This window comes from Solea solea, chromosome 4 (assembly GCF_958295425.1).
Source record: "Solea solea chromosome 4, fSolSol10.1, whole genome shotgun sequence".
Classification (NCBI taxonomy): domain Eukaryota; kingdom Metazoa; phylum Chordata; class Actinopteri; order Pleuronectiformes; family Soleidae; genus Solea; species Solea solea.
Genome location: NC_081137.1, coordinates 21,368,358 through 21,388,987, shown reverse-complemented (window position 1 = coordinate 21,388,987; position 20,630 = coordinate 21,368,358). Strand labels below are relative to the sequence as shown.

Genomic DNA, 20,630 nt, shown 5'->3' with positions numbered 1-20,630 from the left:
TCGTTTGTGTGTCTAGTTTGTAAAAGTGTCTGACAGGTCAATAAAGAGGTTAGAAAAAAACAAACAAGGTCTACAGAACAAGTCGACACTGACTTGGGTAATAATGTTCCCAATAACATTAAAACCTTGTGTCCAAATTCCCAGTGCAGAAGTGTAGTTAGTGTATATAGCTGCTAACTACAATGTAATGAGGAAAAGGGTGTTTCTGCTGGATGTAAGCTTGATGTGTTACAAACAAATGAAGAACCTCATTACCATGGTTATGGTGTTGCCAAATTTAGCATTTTTTGTACTAAACTTAAACATCAGTGCGAGCAGAGGTCAAATGTGCAGCAGGTTCATATGCAGCTGCCTTCAAAACACAGATGTGGACAAGACCACACACAAAAAAAGCTTTAAGAACACCAGTGATGCACACTGGTGTATGAAACACCTTTGGTACCAGCACTTAATCTCACTGCCTTCTCTATTCATTCCAGCTTTATGGCCGCCCATGATCTAATAGCTAATGACTTGTTTATTAGCAACCGACGCTCCCTTCCACAATCTGCCATTCACAGGCTGCCCTCACACTAGCAATTAACTCGAATCACTTTCCCACTTCAAACTAAACATTTCAAGCCCGCTGCTTTGATAATCTTTTTTGACGACACGCAAGTCTCTCACGTCTTCCACCGCCAATCAATGAGGGCGGGGAGGGAGGGGTGAGTAATATAAAACCACTAGGATGTGATGGGTGGAGGATTACGCCACAGTTTATGTTATGAAGTACAATTTAGAGAGAAGTCTGTCAACAGCTGGGCACCTTTTACTGGTGCAACACACACCAATCGTGCAGCCTGATAAACCTCGGGTAATTCGGTCATGAACCGCGTGAACTCGGCAAATGAACTGAAATGTCAACACAATCGGAAACAGGTGTCCTTTAAGATAAAACAAAGCTGCAACAACTTATCGATTACTATTCATCTATATTTCTAGGTCTATTCTAGTTACTTTCTTTTTAAGGTATTTTATAGATTATAATTACTACGGCTGTGACGACTCGTCTGTTAATCAACAAAGAACCCAGTGTTTTGATTAATGAGCGTTGATTTTAATCGTTTTCAAGCAAACAGGGAATTTAATCTCTAATGATTTCGTGCAGATAAGTGAGCCGTTCCCACTGGCTCCTCACAGCGAGTGTGAAAGTCGGGAACACTCACAGCTGTGCCGTATATAATGATGTCCATATGCAGAGAGTGGAATTTAACGAGGCAAATTTGGCCAAAAACTCACCAGTTTATCGAAGACAAAAATGTTAAAAACTACAAGTATGCATTTTTTCTCGGCGCATCCTTCAAGCTTAGTGTTAATCAAGCGTACACAGTATAACAAGGACGATTCTGTTATGCTTTATCATCACTGAACAGTTATTCCTAACAGGCTCAGGAAATGATTTTGTTTATGCACGCCTTGCTTTAGTTGGAATGCAAAAAAGACACTTTCTGTACTACTTACTCTGCAGCATCGCCATTCCCTTTTATCGACCGCTTTACACTTAAAACTATGCTTAATGACAATGGATATCATCTCTACACATAAACTACAGCGGTGCACTTGTTCCATAGCGTTGAACATTGCTGTAAATCAGTGCTGACGCCTCTTTACGGTCCCTTGGCTGTATGGTTTAAAGATCACCTACACAACTGCCTTAACCATTTATTGACATGTTGTTTCGAGTGAGTCGTGACGTCTCAGCTGGTGCTGTGCTTATAACTCAATAACTTACATTTGTCTATGGCTGGCAATAAGGGAAGGGTTCCTCTGAACAGGACAGACAAAGACACTGAGAGTCTGTAATGAGCCACTGTTCTGTCAAGATAACAAGGCCTCTGTGCTGCTGTGAAGAGATTAGAGACACTGTGTAACATAGCACACATGCAGGTAAAGAGACATATTATTATTAACACGCTGCTAGTCCACTGACGTGACTGCCCACAGACATGTCCTGCATGCTGGAACATCGAAGCTGAAATACTAAATTAATTTTCAACAATTTGATTTTTCATGATTAAAACAAGATTTCTGGTTGTTTTAGCTTCTTAAATAAGAATATTCTCTTCATTTCTTTGCTCCATGTAACACATCATTTATTAAAAGTTAATGATTTTGGCTTGTGGACAAAACTAGACATTTGAGAACATCATCACTTCCAGGTTTGACAAACACTTATTAACGTTTTTAGCATTTTCTGAACCAAATGATGACTCGATTGATCGAGAAAACAATCGTCAGATTCACCAATTATGAAAATAAACGTGGGATTGACATGACATTAGTATATACAAAATGGATACATGTCTTTTTCTTGTCCAAATCATTTACATAGTAATCAAAGATGCTGAATTATGCAAGCCCAATTAAAAACCTGCATACAACTGATTATAGTGCAAATTGTTGGGTGCATTGTACGTGAATATTTTTAGCCTCCCATAAAAATATCTAAAAAACAACATGTATCACCCATCATACTGTATGTCATATCATCCTCTGACTCCAAACCAATGCCAGATTGTGTTAGTAACCAATAGATGAATAAGACACACCTCTTGGTATCAGGTTTTAGAGTGTACTTTTTTTATTTAATATAAATATTCTTAGTTCATACAATGACCAGTATTAAAAAAGCTAATGTCATGTGACCCACTGACTCCAAATCAATGCCAAACTGCGATGAACTGAACTAAGTGAGCAATCTGCAGCCACAGTATTACTCCACTTAAACCACTGCATGTAAATGGACGCCTTAACATTCCAGTGAATATAATAGCACATCTAAATCTACAGTGCATACTAAGTGCTATACATATGAATATGTGAATATATGAATATGCATGCTCCTTTTCAATGTTGCATCAAGGACCGTTCAGCTGTGGAGCAAAAACACTTCTCATCCATATTTACTACGACAGCGGGATGAGGGAACTCACAAGTAGTACTACAGCGAAGCCTCCGACTGATATTCATCCTGAAGATTGATAAAAGAACGTGGTTGAAAAAAGTAATTATCCAAACGTGCCCGTTGCAAATGACTTTTTTCCCCCCCAAATAAAAAACGACATTCACACACGGCCTGTGTGAAATTAATTTTGAATCTTATGGTGCATGGACATGAAAAGATATGCAGTTTTTTTTTTGTGGTTTAATGAGATTAGATACAAATGCAGTTGTGTGCAACGATGTGAATAGATGAGGATTCCGTATGAATCCCGCAGGCCGACTTCCTTGTTGCAATTCAAATAAAACAAAAGACATGGAAAATTGTCCGCAGTGTGATGTGGTAATTTCTTTGAGATGTTGGCCCATGTTCAGCATGTTATTTATAGCGAGCAATGGAAGAGATTGCTCGGCAGAGGAAGTTGGATAAATGGGTGTCATCAGAATATATTCAAAGGAATAAAGTGAATAAATACAGGTGATTTTTAAAGTGTTTCTAGAAGTCACGGCAAAAAAAAAAAAAATCTAAATCAAAAGCATGCTGTAAGACAAAAGTAAACACAAACCTAAACCATAAATATAACAATAATAATGTCTTGCTTTGGTCTCGCTTTAAACCGTCACAAAGTAAAACACCAGCGAGTGAATACAAACTCGTAAATATGCGTAACCCTTGATGTTTTTCCACTTCCTTCAGAAAAACACCTTCACGCTACTTTAAGGGAGATTGTTTTTTAAAACTTAAAGTTACTTTTGATCCCACAGTATTGTTTTGTTATATTGTGGAAGCACACACCACTGGTCTTTGCCGCTTTTATTATTTTAACAGCTGCTTTATTGTCTAAATTAGAATCAACTCTCAGCAAGCAGTCCACAACAGCATTCATCAATATCTGCTTGGGTTGACCTTGAAGTTTTTTGTTTTTTTTTTTCTTTTTAAAAACACTTGGTAATGTATTCATATTGTGTATTTCATGAAAAGAGCAGATGTCCATTTCTCTCTCTGGCTACTCAGAATAATTAACTGCACACACATATCCATCCCTTTTCTCACTCCCTTAGTCTGATCTCTTTTTGATTAACGTAAGTGTTTCAATCTTAGTACACTACAAAAACACCTTTTGAGTGCATGTAGCATTTAATGCTATAAGGTATAAAATCTCAGACTGTTCCCCGCGGCATGAACATACTTATTCTGTATTCTTTCATCACAGTGGGAGGACTAACATTTGGAGGAATATGTTTATGATTGTCTGCCTGCCCACATCCTGGGGACATGCATTTTCATCTCCCTGAAATACGGCCAAGTTAACCTCTCGAGTCAACCAATAAACACCTTATAGTAGAGCTGCTCCCCTGGAGAAACATGCTCATCTATTACTGCCAGAAAGTTGTCCAAATAAGATGCGTGTATGAAATGAATGTGATGTAAAAATACTACCTTGTGAATTTCAAGGTAGAATTTCATTTAAAAAGAAAGATGAACACGGAACAGGACACGGAATTAATCATGAATGGTTTAGTTGGTCTGCATCGAGTAAAGGAAGTAATTATCCTTCACTGCCTTTCAGTGTGGACACCATTGGGTCCTGCCAGGTTGTGTGTGGTCATGGTAGCTGGTCGAGCCACAATCTTAGTAAAGCTTGCATTAACTACCAGCTACCCAGCTCCTAGCACAGGCTTTGGTCATCTCCCGTCTTGACTACTGCAATGTCCTGCTAACAGGCCTCCCGACCTGTGCTGTGAAACCGCTACAAATGGTTCAGAACGTGGTGGCTCGCACATGTCACCCCTCTGTTCATTGAGTTCCACTTCAGCTACCCTTCAATCACTGATGCTAACCCACAAAGTGCTTCATGGGTCTGCTCCCACCTCCTTAGATGCTCTCCTAAAGGCTTAGGTTAGCCCTCGACTACTCCGCTCATTAAAGGATTGTCGTCTGCCGGTGCCAACACCCCGCACGTGACAATCCAGACGGATCCAGATGACTTACCGAGTGCAACCAGAACAGTGGCGTCCCTGTCTATCTTCAAGAAGCTCTTGAAGACCCAGCTCTTCCAAGAGCATCTTCTGTCCTAGCACTTACCTTACCCCCCTCCCCTACACGATCTCCTTCTGCACTTGGATCCACCTCGGCACTCTCACCCTCTGTCAGTCCACTGTTCCTATCTAATGGAGTTCTTTCCAAGACTATGACTTCGAAGTAGCTTATTCCTCTTTTTGTAAGCCGCTTTGGATAAATGTGTCTGCTTATACTTCAATGGTAAAATGTTAAATGTTAACTATGTTGAGCTGACAGTGAAGAGCCACCAAAGAGCTACAAATTAAATCAGAAGCTTGTGAAGCCATGTGAACACAGAACAAGAGAAAGAAAACAAAGAAAGCATAAAAGCATAATATTGTCGCCATCTCTTAAACAGGTGTTTATGAAAATGGAGATTGAATGGGAGTTACACTGCTTCACCTCTGCTTTAGGTCGAACACGTCTTTCTTCTTTGGGAAGAAGGAAGAAGAGAGGAAACAAAGTAGGAAAGAATATTAACGAGCATAAATATATATATATACTGCATGTATAAAGTAAAACGACTAGCTTGATGTTGAATGAATTCCTCTTCTTTGAGGCCATGATCCTGCATCACAGCATATTCCCCCTTTGCAATTGTGTGAACATTCAATATTTCAACATTCACCGGTCCGCCAAGGCAACATTACTTCAAAAACCTACGTGTTTTTTTGTTTTGTTCTTAATGACCGTTCATGTGTAAAGAAATAAATTCTTTCCAGCAACTCTGACAAAATTATGCAGATTCATGAAATAAAATACTTCAATGCTTTCAGATAAAACGTATATCAATTATGACTGTAGAAAATATGCAGCATTACTACTTTGCAGCTGTATTTATCCATTTCAAAAGGCCTTTGTGCCTTATGTCTAAGCTGCAAGAAATTTGAAGTTTATAGCTGGATAATAAAGAGCCTTTCTGCGTGGAGTTTGCATGTTCTCTCCGTGTGCACGTGGGGTTTTCTCTGGGTTCTCCCCACAGTCCAAAAACATGCATTATGGGGATTAGGGAAATTGGACATTCTAACTTGGCCGTGAATGGTTGTGTAGCCTGTCCATCGCCCTATGTCAGCTGAGATTGGCACAGCAACCCCCCGCGACCCTCATGTGGAGGATAAAGCTGTAGAAGATGTATAATATTTAATTAGACAAGAATGCCAGCAATTAGTATATTCAACATATCAGTGATGCATTTATATAAGCACAAAGTGCTCTTCTGTTTTTATATTTAGCTTTTTTTTTTATTCATGATGATCAGTCAAAGCTGCTTCACGCTACAGATTTTGCCATTCACACGTTCACAGTGAGTGCAGCACTCTTTTCGATTACACATTCATCAAACCCATTCATATGCTGCAGGAGCACATCAGACACATGACACACTTCAGCGCACAGGCTCGCCAGGGATCAAACCCACAACCTTTTTACTTGAAAGACGACCTGCTGTACCACAAATCCACCGCTGTCTTCTTTTATGTCCTTTTTCTTATATATATATATATATAAGGGAGTTGTTAAGGGTTGTTTTTTCACTAAAAGGGCTGGAAAAACTAGACTGGAGACACAGAGGTTTCTTGTGAAATCGATATTCCAGCCGCTGTATGTGATTTTAATTCCCTCTATTAAAGTGAAGTGCTGGACTTTTTTCAGTTTTCTTACAGTATCTAAAAGTGTTGCATCGTTCCAAACTTCTGTTAATGCTATTTTCAAGGTTATGTTGCACCGCGCTTGTGTGTGATTTTCTGTTGCCCCATTGTTTTTAATTACTTACATACATTTTCCCTACTGCTGTTTAAGAAAACGCAGTACTTGCCGTCACTTTAGTGCCATATAATGTTGTTATATTACATAATGTTAGCAATAAACAATGCAAGCAATGGCACGAGACATGCTGCAGACTCAGCACAACACAAACGAAGACAAAATGACTCGGTGTGAAATTACATGAACAAAAAAAACAGAAACAAGTCCAAGTGTCATAGGTTCAAGGGAAAACCTACGGACCCAAGTTCCTTGAGACACCAAATATGCATTCAACTGTCTTTAATTCTGTTTACAACAGAAGTAAGCGACTAGGAGCAACAACAGAAGTAAGCAGAAGACAGCAGCAAATGACTGCAGCTACATCTGGACCTTCTATCTGTGAATGGCCATGTTCACCGCTGCTCACGCAGAAACCATTAAGGGTATAACAGACTCACTGAAGTGGAAAAATGTGATAGGACAGAGGGAAATGAGGACATGCAGGCCACGCTGTGGGCCGCTCTCCGCAGGCTTTTAATCATGTCACAATTAAGTGTATGCAAATCAGAGAAATTGGCTCTGCCTTGGTTGTAGGTGATGTATACCACTAAAGTGAGGAAGCAATGCTTGATGTAAAACTACATTGCCAGGCTATTGCAATATTAAGACGTATTTAAAATGATTTAGATGTTAACAAAGTACAGTGTAGGGCGTAACTACACATTCATAATACAACAAATTGGTCCGCTGACATATCCCCAGTTGTTTGTATCCGTCCTTTTTTCCACCACAAAGCCAAAATGATCGTCAAGATGCCACCATTGCATGCAAGGTTTCAGACACAGTGCCACAGATGGAAAATCAAATACAACAACTTTAAACGGGGACTTTTTAGAGCCGCGTCACCCGCAGCTGTGACTCGGTTTATATAAGCGCTGTGTGAACAAGGGAAAACGGCACCACGACACAGCGACTCTATCTTCCGAGGAGCAGCAGCACAGGTATGTGTCAAATGTGCAGGTCTAAATACTGCATTTCTGCGACCAGAGGATATACAGTACCTCCCACCCCCCGACCTTTGTTTTGGCTGGCAGATGTTTTCCTCCCCGTGGGAGTTTCCGGTTCACATTCATCCTCTTCTGCCTTGGAGAGGAGAGTCCCCGGCATCCAAATTTAGACACAGTATATCTTAGTAATTGACACTATTTCTGCTTCCCCACATAAGCAGCTAAGCTATTTTCCAAGCACATTGTACAAAAGGCTTAAAATGTAGGGCATGTGCTTTTGTTACTGAAGTGTAAAGCGTGCTGTGACACATTTTGAGTGCGTGTGAAAATAATACCTTCAAAAAACTTTGACAACGCGCGTGTGAATGAAAATTAAGCGGAAGATGAGAGAAAGAGAGAGCAAAGGAGATACCGAAAATATGTAGGCTCACATCTGGTAAAGCCTGTAGCTGTGACGACGGGGCAGGTGGCCCACCGGACTCCCACGATGCATACAACTGGAGACAAAGAACCCTTCCATTCTGATTGTTTGTCAGTAAGGAGAACAGAAATAGATGCTGCAGTAAGTGGGCAAAGATAACAAAAAAACTCTGTATGCAAGGGGACACACTGGTTCAAACTAGGAGGGTATAGCTTTCACGGCCAGAGGGATCTACAGAAGGCCACCTGTTGTCAGCAGGACCTTTTTCTGCCGGTATTTCTATACTTCATTACGAAGTGACTGCCTGACCTACTTATGTTGTACAAGGGAGAGGGAAAAGCCATTTTACCTGACTCAGTAATCCAAGCATGCAACTAAATCACCGTACACTGATTCCAATGTACCAATTACTAAGCGCCGTACGACTCCGCTTACACTGAGCACCTGAGCACATCAACCTGCTCCTGTGTTTACTGGAAATAAAGAAGAGGGAATTATTCATATAACCTGGATCAAGACAAATCCTGGTTATAGCTTCAACAGAAACACTCGACAAAGCCTGTGTGCGATAACAATCCCCGGTACTAATACTTTACTCTCTATGACCGATACTAAGTCCCACAGCGTATTATCATATCATACAGCTCTGCTAGGCTGGGATTTTTAGTATGACCTCTGGGGTAAATAAGCTGCTCCCTCTGGGCTTTGCAGAAAGCCAAACAATGGACTGCTGGAGGGAAATTGTGTGAATAAGGCAAGGGTGGATTGCCCATTTAGAGACAAGGACAGAGTTGCAAAGAACAACACCGGCTGCATTATGTCCTGTCAGCTCAGCTGAAAAGTGACTTCTTGTTCCCATAAAATGTCACGATCAAGTGACAGATCGCTGTGCCGCACCAAAATGATGTAATAAACACACGCGGGTATATAAATAACCTCCATCACCCAGAGGCAACAACGTGAATGGCACACCTTCTGTACCTGAACGCACTGAATGACTAAAAACATGCAGCACCGTGGGAGCACTCTGTCATCATGAGTGCCAGCACACAAATGCACAAAAATTACTTTAAGGAAGGTCAGTAATAAATTAGAAAAGTAATGGCTGAATAACAGCAACCCTACATGTAATATCCTTACTGAGACGATCACAAACCCTGTGTGTGTAAACACGATGGTGGCATCTTGAAAAAACAAGTTATTAATAATTAATAATTTACCATTTGTCTCTTATTAAACAAACCGTGTGAAACCAGGGTAATCTCAACACGCTGATTTGTTTCCTGTCTAGGATTATTATTATGTGTGACCTAATACCTTTATACCCAGATTTCATTTTCCCACCACATTGTTCCTCCCCCTCCATTAACAAAGTGTTATTGATCATATACAGTAGCTCCATATTTGTGCTGAGATTTAGGAGTTTACATGTAATACCGAGAATGAGTGTTGCGCACCAGTAGAGGAACCCTTTAGACGATTAGAAGGAAAGCATTGATCTTCACGGGGGAGGGAAGGTCGTAGCCGTGGAGAAAGTAATATGAGTTAGTAGATTAAAAGTTGTAGAGTACGAGAACCTGACAGGAATATAAAAGGAAACCACAGAAAATGATTAAAAAAAACAAAACAAAGGTCAATTACATAGTAATTTATGAATTTATGTACACTATATTATTTGAAATGCATCCTTATATCACTTTTCCATGATTCCCTACACTTGTTTTTACACTTGTCGTCTTCAGACCACTGACGTTCTTCCAGTTATCTACAGTATAAGGGGCAGTCCAAAACTTCAGATCAGGTTCGTCCAGTTGTTACCATGGTGACCTTTCACAGTTAACAGTAAAATGTGTCACCATGCACTGAGATATGGAATGAACAGGTCTCTGTGTGAGAGCAAAGACAGGTTGGATTTTTCTTGAAGTTTCTTAATCGTCAGACAAAAATGCTTGAAATCATTTTCAAGCATTGATGTCATAAATGACATCAAGTAGAGCAGCAACTCACAATTATTTAATCGATTAATCTGTCGATTATTTTCTCGATTAATCAAGTAATCGTTTAAGATATCAGAAAAGGTTGAAAATGTTGAATCAGTGTTTGTTAAACCTGGAAATGAATAAGGTTCTCTAATGTCTTGTGATTGTCCACAAACCAAAATTATTCACTTTTAAAGATTTCTTTGTTATGTGGGGCAAAGGACTGAGAAAATATTCACATTTAAGAAGCTGAAACAATCAGAAATCTTGCTTTAATCATGAAAAATGCTTCAAAACAGTTAATCGATTATCAAAATAGTAAACGACTCATTTAGTGATGGCTTAATAATCGAGTATATGTTTCAGCTCGAATACCAAGGCTTCCTGTGAAGGAGTTGAAACTTAGATCGAATGGTAGATGGTTAAGGGACATCCAGTCCATGATAGTAGCACGGCAGTAGAGAGAGTAGAAAGGGGGTACATGTTTTCAGGGTCATTACATTTCAGATGCCATATACTGATTTATCAGGTTGATAGAATAGAATAGAATATATACTTTATTAATCCCCTTAGGGAAATTATCTCTCTGCATTTGACCCATCCTAGAATTAGGAGCAGTGGGCTGCCACACTGAGTAGCGCCCGGGGAGCAATGGGGGTTGGGTACCTGGTGGGGACCTTCCGGTTACAAGCCAAGTTCCCTTTCCACTTGGCCACGGGCTGCCCATTTTGCCCATATTAAGAGGTAACATATACACCAGAGGAGGATTTGGCCCAGAATTTAGTTCTCTGGAACTCCAAATGTTAGTGGCAAAGGTTTGTAGTCACAGTTTGAACGCCTCTATGTGTTTTAGGTACAATAAAAACCAATTCAGGGACGAGTGTATTCACCTGTAGTCGATCAATTAAGATGATTTGATCTATGTGGGGATGAATGCTGCTGTAAAACCAAGCAGAACCAGGACTGAGTGATTACCATTTTATACCTCTATTTTGTTAATGATGTCTTGGTGATGTGGAGTTGATAAAAAAAAAAACTAATTGCAATTGCTGTGCCTGTTTATGAGTTTCAGAAGTTGCTAAGCAACACTTTGTTAAAAATACATTTTGAGATTAAAGGTATTTTTAGGACAGATCTGGAGTTATTAATGGATAACTGTTCTTTATATGCTTGATACTTGGCTGTTTTGAACACTTTCAGCTGAGCGAAAAAGAGGTTAATAAAAAAGTGCAGGGCCTGCCGCGTTCAAGACCTCTGTGACAAAGTTGGGGGTTGACGTCTCATTTTCAGGAGGTTATATAAAGGAAATGTCATAGACGCCGTGCTGCGCGATTGGTGACAACGCTTGACAGTGCTGATAAATGTGAAACTACTTTGTAGACAAAGAAGAAGAGGGAAAATGTTGAAGGGTTTGTTAAAGCTGCTACAACCTTTTCCTTCAGGCGAGGGAGCCTTAAGCTGAGATTTCCTCTATCTCCATTCTACTCTTGTCATTTCCATTGTGTGACACAGAATCTATTTTATTTACCCAGGGTGCAGGAGGGTGACGAAAAAGGCTCCAATGAACGTAGTGAAATTTGTGTCAAGGACTGAGGTCCATGAAAAGGTCAGTGAATGACCTAATAATGTAATAGTATATTTGATATTTCACATTTAACATTTAAAAATATAAAGCTCTTCGTCAAAAAGTTTGTGCAGCGCAAACTAAGAATGGAACAGACAGCACCTTTCTTTTCCACAAGGATGCTGCACACCTGCTTTTCTTTCCCCAAATGAAATAAATAAATGTTCAGCAGTACATTTTTTTGTGTGGCTATTTAATCTGTCAGACAGATCTCCTCAATACCTCGAACAACAAACAGCTGTTACTGCACACTATGCTGCTTGCATGTATTTATTGAATCTATTTTTTGTCCGAGTATAAACTAAAATACCACTTCATAAGTTAATATGACTTTAAAAAGTCAGACGGATTGCTCTTATCCTAAATCTGACAATTTACAGTCACAACACGACAAACACTTTGAAAAACTCCAAATTTATTGATTCAAAAATAAAGATTTACCAGAGTGTGAGAGCGGTTCAACACTCACTGATAAGGATTCCCATGCTTGTTTAAACCTACTGTGAGTTTACCGGGGGCTATTTCATCTTTTATGCTTTTCCTGTGATTTAAATCTTGACATTGACGGATGTCAGCCACTTTCTGGCAAACAGCCCAGATACGGATTCTGCCAACTCGAACACATATTCTCAAACCGGGAGGAATTAGCAGTATAACGTTGGCCTTCTTTAGTCTTTCCTTGACATAGCATGATTTACTGAAGCGTGCTACTGAAGTTATCCAATGGCTGAAAGTGTTTCAAGTATATTTTGAGCGCTGCCATATTGGCCATATTTGGCGGAATATATAATTCACTCACCTATGGGTATAAAAAAAAACAATTTGCTGTGAATGGCACCAAGGGCCACTCTGACTGATAACTGTTTATCTTTTGGTGAGACTGTATGAAATGCTAACTAACTTCAGGAACACAAATGCATAATGTGTCACTGTAACATACAAAATGTTCTGTCAAACACCTGCCAGCAACATCGATCTCAAAGCAGCATAATGCAAAATAGATGTCAAAGGAAACAGCAGCCTGCAAAAATATTATACATCTATTACACCTATGCAAGTATGTGACACCATTACGCACCATATGGTTTCCCACTGTTTGCAGAGCAGCTGCACAGAACCAGTGCACTGGGTCAGCACCGCTTGGAGATAAGCCGAGCAATAGAGGCTTTGCAGCTCACTTTTTCCACTTTGTGACAGAGGTCACGGCCTGAACACGACCAGTGATCACACCACTGACAAATCCTCAAACCTCCAAGCTCCTGTCTTAATTTCGCAGTCATACTGGCACACCAGACAATAAAGGTGTCCTGAAAGTTCGTTTGAGCTGCTTAAAGATTACAGTCCAAAGCTGCTCTCCCAGATCCATGCTCAGAATCAACACATAATTATAAAGCCTTAGTTAGACTGATTCGTTTGACTTTGTTTGAATTAATTAGTTGTGCACATGAATGAACATCTGTCAGTACAGACTCCACAAAAATCCCTTTCTAATATTCAAAAACTAGGCTGCATTGTCGAAACCATAGGTTTCACTTTACCAAACAATATAAACCAATTTTTTTTCCCCCCTTAACAGCAAGGAGTACTATAATGAGTCACCTATATTGTCCACCAACTCCTGAGAAAAACATGCGACTCTATAGCAGCTAAGTGATCCACTATGTTCACGAGCTTGTTGTTAAAGCTGTGGAACAGAACTTTTAAAATATACGTGCACAAATGTCTGCTACATTCAAACTCTTGTCAAATTAGTCCGCGCAATTCTGATTAAGCCTATCAGCTCCACTCAAGTATATCTGTTAATTAGTACAACAGCGTTTTGTTTTTGTGTCACCAGGTACACAGAGTGAAGTAACACTGCTGCATGGCTGAGAGTGCCTCTCATAAACGTGATTGCCGGATATTAAACATGCATGCTCCACCAACAGAACAAAAAACAAATCAAGCTCTCTTTTTTATAGCTGCCTGGCTGCATGCTTTCATGTTCCAATAACAGCTGCTGCTGTTCCTGCACCACTCAGCTCCAAATATTGTCAATATAGTCTGGTCAAGTAACTTCTTCTTTTGGCTTCTCCCTTTAGGGGTCGCCACAACGGATCATCTGCCTCCATCTTGCCATATGTCCCTTTTGTCCTTCTCCGTGGTCGCTGTGGTCTTCCTCGTTTCCTCCATCTTCAACATCCTTTGTGCAGTATAGTCACCACCATCCCTTCTCTGCACGTGACCGAACCATCTCAACTTTGCCTCTCTTACTTTTTAATACCGAACATTCAACCTGAGCTGTCCCTCGAATATGCTCATTTCTAATCCTGTCCATCCTCATTCCCAAAACTGCCTGTCCCCCTACTCTCACTAAAGCACTGGGAAAACACTGAATAATGGCCCCCAGTGGCTGGGTTGCAGTCTGGTTAAAACCATGTTAAAAGACAGATATACACACAATAATAAATAAAATAAATAATGAAAATCCTAAACTTGAGAACATTGATCTATTCTTGCATTAAGCTATGGCATTGGATACGTATTGTGGTAAAACGTCTTCAGAGAGCAGCAGGAAGGGTGGAGCATGCAAATTCTAAACTAAAAAGCCACGACTGTCTACCGAGGAAAACACGGATTTTTGGGCATAAAATGTAAGATGTTAGAGTCTCACAAAAGGTCACAAGGATTTGTGTGAGCATCACATGTCCAGACACATGGTGCTGACTGGTGAAAATCCACACATTAGTGTTCACCTCCAAGTCAATAACAGATTGACTTTGAGGATTGATGACCGCTCTGTAGGGAATTCCAAGCTCTATAATCTATGATTGAATCAAGAAAGGAGGAAGTTTTCTGGCTGACGCGTGTTCTTGTTTTGTTGTCCAAAAAAAAAAACTGTCTTCACAGTTTTGATTGGAACTTTTATTGGAACTATTTATAGCACAAATTTGCTTGAATCCATACATTTCTTGAGGCAAAATGTATCCAAATATCCACAAACTAACACGGTCAGAAAAACCGTGTGCCTCCACCTTTCCACAACATCCCATGCCCCTCTCCCCTTCCCAGCTGCACACTCGCACTTAACACACGTCAAAAAAATAAAATCCAGCTCTTAAAGTGAATGGCCCCTATTAAGCCTGCACTCATCGGTAACATTACTAAAATCAACCAAAAAGTATTATGTTAGGAAGCATTTGGCTGCTACACGCTCTTTTGGACAAAAAGGTTATATATACTGTATATAAAAAGGTTTTGCTGGCTGTCATCAATCCATTGTAGAAGACACTATAATATATCGTGATATACTCTAGTTTGCCCACAAACACCAAGATGTTCTAAAATATCCATTAAGAAATGTGTGTGAGATTATTCGGTGTCACTGCTTTGCATCCATGAAGGTATTCCCTTATTAATCCAGTCCATTGTATCTTCGGGACATCAGGACTAAAGCTCGAGTTCTTTTCAGTTCCAGGACATCTCTTGCTGGCTGCTGCGTTATTAGCTGGCCATAAAACTAATTAAATTTGTGAATAGGTAAAGGGAAGTAGGGGGTAGACAACTAGGACGATCCAGAGTAAAGAAAAAAAAAAAGATATAAAAATAGACTCGAGAGGGGACAGACAGAAGTGGAGCAGAATAATGGGATCGCACGAGTTCCCCAGATCAATTCTCCGCCCACCTCCCATCAGTCATGGCAATTATGCATGTGGCCATTGGAGATTGAACTGCCCGTTTCATCTGCACAGGTATGCAGCCCCTTGTCAATGGTCTCCTCCATCTCACTTATGGTTGTGAGAAAGAGTTGTGTAAAAAGGGGTGAGAGGGAAGAAGATGCTGTTGACTGGAGCAAGTGTACCTCACCAAAACATAGAGTAATGAGCGGGGAAAGGAAATGATTCCAGGTCTGTGAGGACAGAAAACATCTCTGCTCAAAAAGCTGTTCCCTTTCACTGTCCGTGGAAAACAGCAAACAGGGTAAGAGAAGTGCCCGTTCCTGACCACTTGAGAGCAAACAAGAATGTATGCCACTGTCATTTTGTGCCTGAAAAGCAATAAATGTGGCTTTATGCGATCATGGACGAGTTAGGGTAGTAGTCAGTTATGATGCTGTCAAAGGAATTGCAGGTAAGTTAAGAAGGCGATGTATTGAAAATTGGATTTAACTCGATAACTTGCTTGGCAGGACTGTGTGCAATAGATTCTGGAAGAAACCGCTCCATTATAGCATATTCTACATCACTACATACCAACAGTCATTATCAGATGCTCTCTTCACTAATTTTCAAAGCACACAGAGCGGCTACTACCTGCACCTGAGGCAGTTACAGTTGTTACTCCCCTCAGAACATAAGCAATGGGGCTTTTCTCCTTTACGGGGACAGGGAGGGAATCATTTCATATTTTGTTGGACAGCTTGTTACTACTACACTTCTACCTGTCATGTAAACTGACAGCAAATTAGGAAACCTCCTGAGCTGGGAGGAGTGAGGAAGCACGCGGGAGAGAGATAATTGGCAACAGATAAGAAAATGCTCCTTTAAAGTGAAACTGAAGACTGGCAAAGGGTAGAGCCACAACACAGTGAAGATGAGTGTGTTGGAGAAGGAGGATTTCTTTTTCGGAAAATAGTGGTATCCCCTGCAGAGCGTGTATCTCCCCTTAAAGCAACTGTGAGCAATTTAAAAAAAGAGCAACTCCGCAGCACCATAATATTGGAGCTTATAGAGAGGAGCGTAATGCCTGTAAAACTGCAAAACCACTTTAACCTGTTACTGGTCTCTTTAAGGGGAAGAACACATCGGGGGGTGGATGGGGGTGGACTCAGCAAAGTGCACAAAGAAAGTTCAACTGCAAGCCCCAGTAGGAATTATGACACGCCATTAGGAATTCCTGCAGAATGTTACAGAGTCCCAGAGGCTTCATCAGGTCTAATTGGGCTAGCGAATATCAGAAAAGGCAAATTTAAGTAAGGGATCAGAAAAGAAGAAGAGAGCAAAACCTTTATGCCGTGGATTAATCAAGGTTTCCCAAACCTCTAAGTGGACAGTGGCTGTAATGGCTCAAAGGGCGATTGCAGGGAAACTGTTGCAGTGATCATTACTGTTCAAAGAGTCCGAGTTCCCTCAGTGTAATGAGGAAGCCCATTACGTCTACTCCACTTTGCACAGTTTGTATCGACTTGTTTGCATGTTTCTGTTTATGAAGTCATGACAATTTTCTTTTTTTTTTTACCTCTGGAAGCAAATAGGCTGTTCTGTGCTTATGTGAATATGTAGTTTATGTGTCCCGTGATCATTATGCTGTAGTTCTGGGTACGAATGTACTTCAAATCCACTGCCGTGCTCCATCACCTACTTTATTATGACATAAAAGTGTGTGTAATGGAATATGTGTGTGTGTGTGAGACCCTGAAAGTGATAAGAGAGTGAATGGATGGATTTCTTCTGGTGGTTTAACTCTCTCTGCCAGTGCTCACAAAAAAATTAAATATACTTTTGGTTCTCCAGGTTACAGACTGTACTTTTGGATGAATTTTGTTTCTATTCCAGCGTGGGCAGAAGAGGTTTGCACCTTCATTCTCCCTGAGGTGTTGTGAAGCCGCAAAATTTATACAGAATATAGGTTATAATATAGGTTAAGTGTCACTGAATGTCCTCCAATGTCAAGTTATTCCAAAATAATTGCTAACTTAAGTGCTCCCTTGATATTACACACTGGATAAGTTCTTTTTGGCTGCACTCCATACGTTGTGAGTTTGCAGGATGTGAAACAAGCGCAGCTACCAGTTTTCATTTGGTGTACATGCTGCTACAACCTTTTTTTTTTTCTTTGATACATCACCAACGAAAAAAAAAAAAAAGGCATCCAGGGTTTTCACCTTTCCATATCGTTCTCTTCAAGACTCCAAGATCACATCAGGATTTAATGTGTCTTTCTGAGGGCGAGTGGATAAGGAGCAGCACGTTTTTATCTACTATTTTGACAAATTCTATTTTGGACATCTTCAGTCCGTCTCCACTATATTAAACATTACAGGCAGCAGAGGAGTTGGAGGAGAAGTGCAGGGAGAAGTTCAGCGAAAATGTGCATTACATATGTTGACGCTCCTATAGAGGCAATATTTAAAATACGTAAAACTGTAGCCATGACCGTTTAAAACAAATACTACAATCCAAATTCAAAAAGCCCCTCCTACCTTCTCCCCAGACTCGATGTTCTTGTCGATGGTCAGGTGGATTCTGAAAGACATAAAAAAGTCAAAGAGTTATACCTTTACCCGAACTTACACTGGGTTCATGCACAGACCCATACTCATACATTACCGGCCCCACAGTTTGTTTTATTGATACGAACATCAATTATCATATAAATGGAGAATTATCACATGGTGAGAGGAGAAGACAAGGCGGCAATAACGTACTGTAATAGCATTATATACATAAAATAAAAAAGGGAGCAACCTTGGCTGAAGCTGAATTGTGTACCTGTCGAAGAAATGATTGGCATCCGTCTATAAATTCCCTGCACTTACTTTTAAGGAGGCGTAGCAAAGCCTTAAATGAGGTGCAACGAAATGTTGATTTTGTGAATAGACCCATCGTTATCAGTGAAGCCTGTATTTTCAGTTCAACACATTCCCCTAATCTCTGATGACATACAGTTTGGTCATTTTATGACTTATTAAAATAGATTTCTTACGTACAATTCTACCCTTAACAGCCCACGAGACTTCCTGAATTAGGTCAAACGTAGTCTTCCTCTACCTACTTAAAGTGTCCCGAGGGGAAGCTCAATGAGTTAAACTAAATGTGCTGTGATACAGAACACACCTCTGCACGGCTGTGCTTCCCAAGACATTTAATTGGTGGAGGGGATAATTAAGACAGAGCATGTTCCACGCTCGGTTCAATTCATGGATTATTATTACACATTTAAACGTGGTGCACCTACTGTACAGCGGTATCTTGCCGCTGCACAGTGTTTTGGTTTAAACTGACAAAGTCCTGCAGTGATAATGGCTAATTCTTGGTTTAAGAAAGACAAAAAAACAAAAGCTCTCAAGCAGTTCATAATGGATTTGGTTTATTTAAGAGGGAGCTTACTATGCTGAATGCAGATTTGTTTCTATGGGTGTGGTGCAGCCTGCCAGTCATGTTGCATTATGCCCAAACATATGCACAGTTCATTACTGCTGCACTTCATGTACATTGCATGTAAGCATATATGCATTACTGTGGTCATGTGTGGGCTGTTTTGGCTGAAACCTGTTGAACTGACTGTTACAATGCATTTGTACCTTAGTACTTTTGCAATATCTCAATGCCCCAATGCAGGCAGTGACTATACACAGTCAGGGGCTGAATGCTTTTTATAAAGTTTTGCCCATAGATCAGGAACTTACTCAATCACACATTGTCCAGAGTTTAACACAGTACCCGCTCTATATTTATATAAAAAAAAAATACAGACAAATTAATATAGACATTATGAGATGGTAAAAAGAAGATGGACAGCTTTCAAAGACAATGATGATGTTTGATAAAATATTACGCCTTGGAACAATATTATAGAATATAATAGTGGCAATGGTAATTTAGAAGCATCAAATGACTGCACAAAGAAAATAAATTACAGCTCACTCGCATAAAAACCTACACACACACACACACAAACACTTATCCAGTAACCACCAACAACTACAGGCACTAAATCACTAAACCTCAAGCAAAACTTTACTAGAATACAGAAAATATGTAAGGCTTTGTCATTAATCCTGGGGAAAAGCAAACCGCACGTTTATATTTGCAATTTATTTCCATGGAGTTCATCTGAATCTCTTTAAATAATATTTCTGCCCAGCATGTACTCGTAACATAACAATGCAGCAAGTGTCACAGTTAGTATTTGACGACTAAATCATGAAAAGTATTGATTCTTTGCTCCTCTGTGACAGTACACTGTGTGTTTTGAGGACATTTGAGGATGTTACTTTGAGGTTTCGGTAAATATTTTTGCAGATCAGGTAAATTGGTCACTCTAAATTGACCATGGGTGAATGGTTGTTTGTCTCTATGTGTGTGGCCCTGCGATGGTGGTGTACCCCGCCTCTCGCCCTGTTGCCATGTCAGCTGAGATTGGCACAGCAACCCCCGCGACCCTCCGGTGGAGGATAAAGCGGTAGATAATGGATGGACGGACACTGCAACACTCAAGTACAGCCAGAAATGTTTGCTTCTACTGCACTTTACTGTGAGAAGAGGACGTTTCCATTAAGCTACATCAGTCAATATGAAGCTTGAAAGCTTTAAAACACAGACACATGTCCGTGTCCTTGTTCAAATATCTGACATATGCTTTCATGTAACATGTTGCTGTTCAATCCATACAGGCAGCAGCCATGGGTGCACAAGTAGCTTGGAGCAAACTGGCCCCTTTATTGCAAAAGACAGTCGACAAACGTGATTGTGACACAAGGTGTGTTAGCATGCAGTACACACATCCACCCCGGTTTACAGTACATGCACTCAGCTTACATGTTACACATATGTGTAGCTGTGTTACCCTGCATTATGTTGACTTAACCCTGACTTACTGTCTGACGCTCATACATTTTTTAACTCGGTGCCAATCTTCTTTGACCTCCCAGGATCGAGTCTGAGCCGAGGAAAGAGGTGGGCTGTCTGCCAGAAACAAAGCGAGCACCGGGGAGCGGCCCGCATGCGGTAGGTGGGTGCTGGCTCTCTGCAGAAACGTGACATGGATATCAAGATGGAAAAAAAAACAATGCATCTCTTTTCAGGACTGTGGTGGAATTCTTTAGACTGAACTT

At 40.4% G+C, this 20,630-nt stretch overlaps 1 long non-coding RNA gene across 2 annotated transcripts in view; it reads right to left on the bottom strand.

Annotated features, from left to right (window-relative positions):
- The window catches only part of LOC131458558 (uncharacterized), a 109,501-nt gene that overhangs the window by 67,618 nt on the left and 21,253 nt on the right, over positions 1 to 20,630 (bottom strand). For both annotated transcript variants that reach the window (XR_009240107.1, XR_009240108.1), the window contains one exon: positions 17,997 to 18,039. This is a non-coding gene — a long non-coding RNA (uncharacterized LOC131458558). The remainder of the gene's footprint in view (positions 1 to 17,996; positions 18,040 to 20,630) is intronic.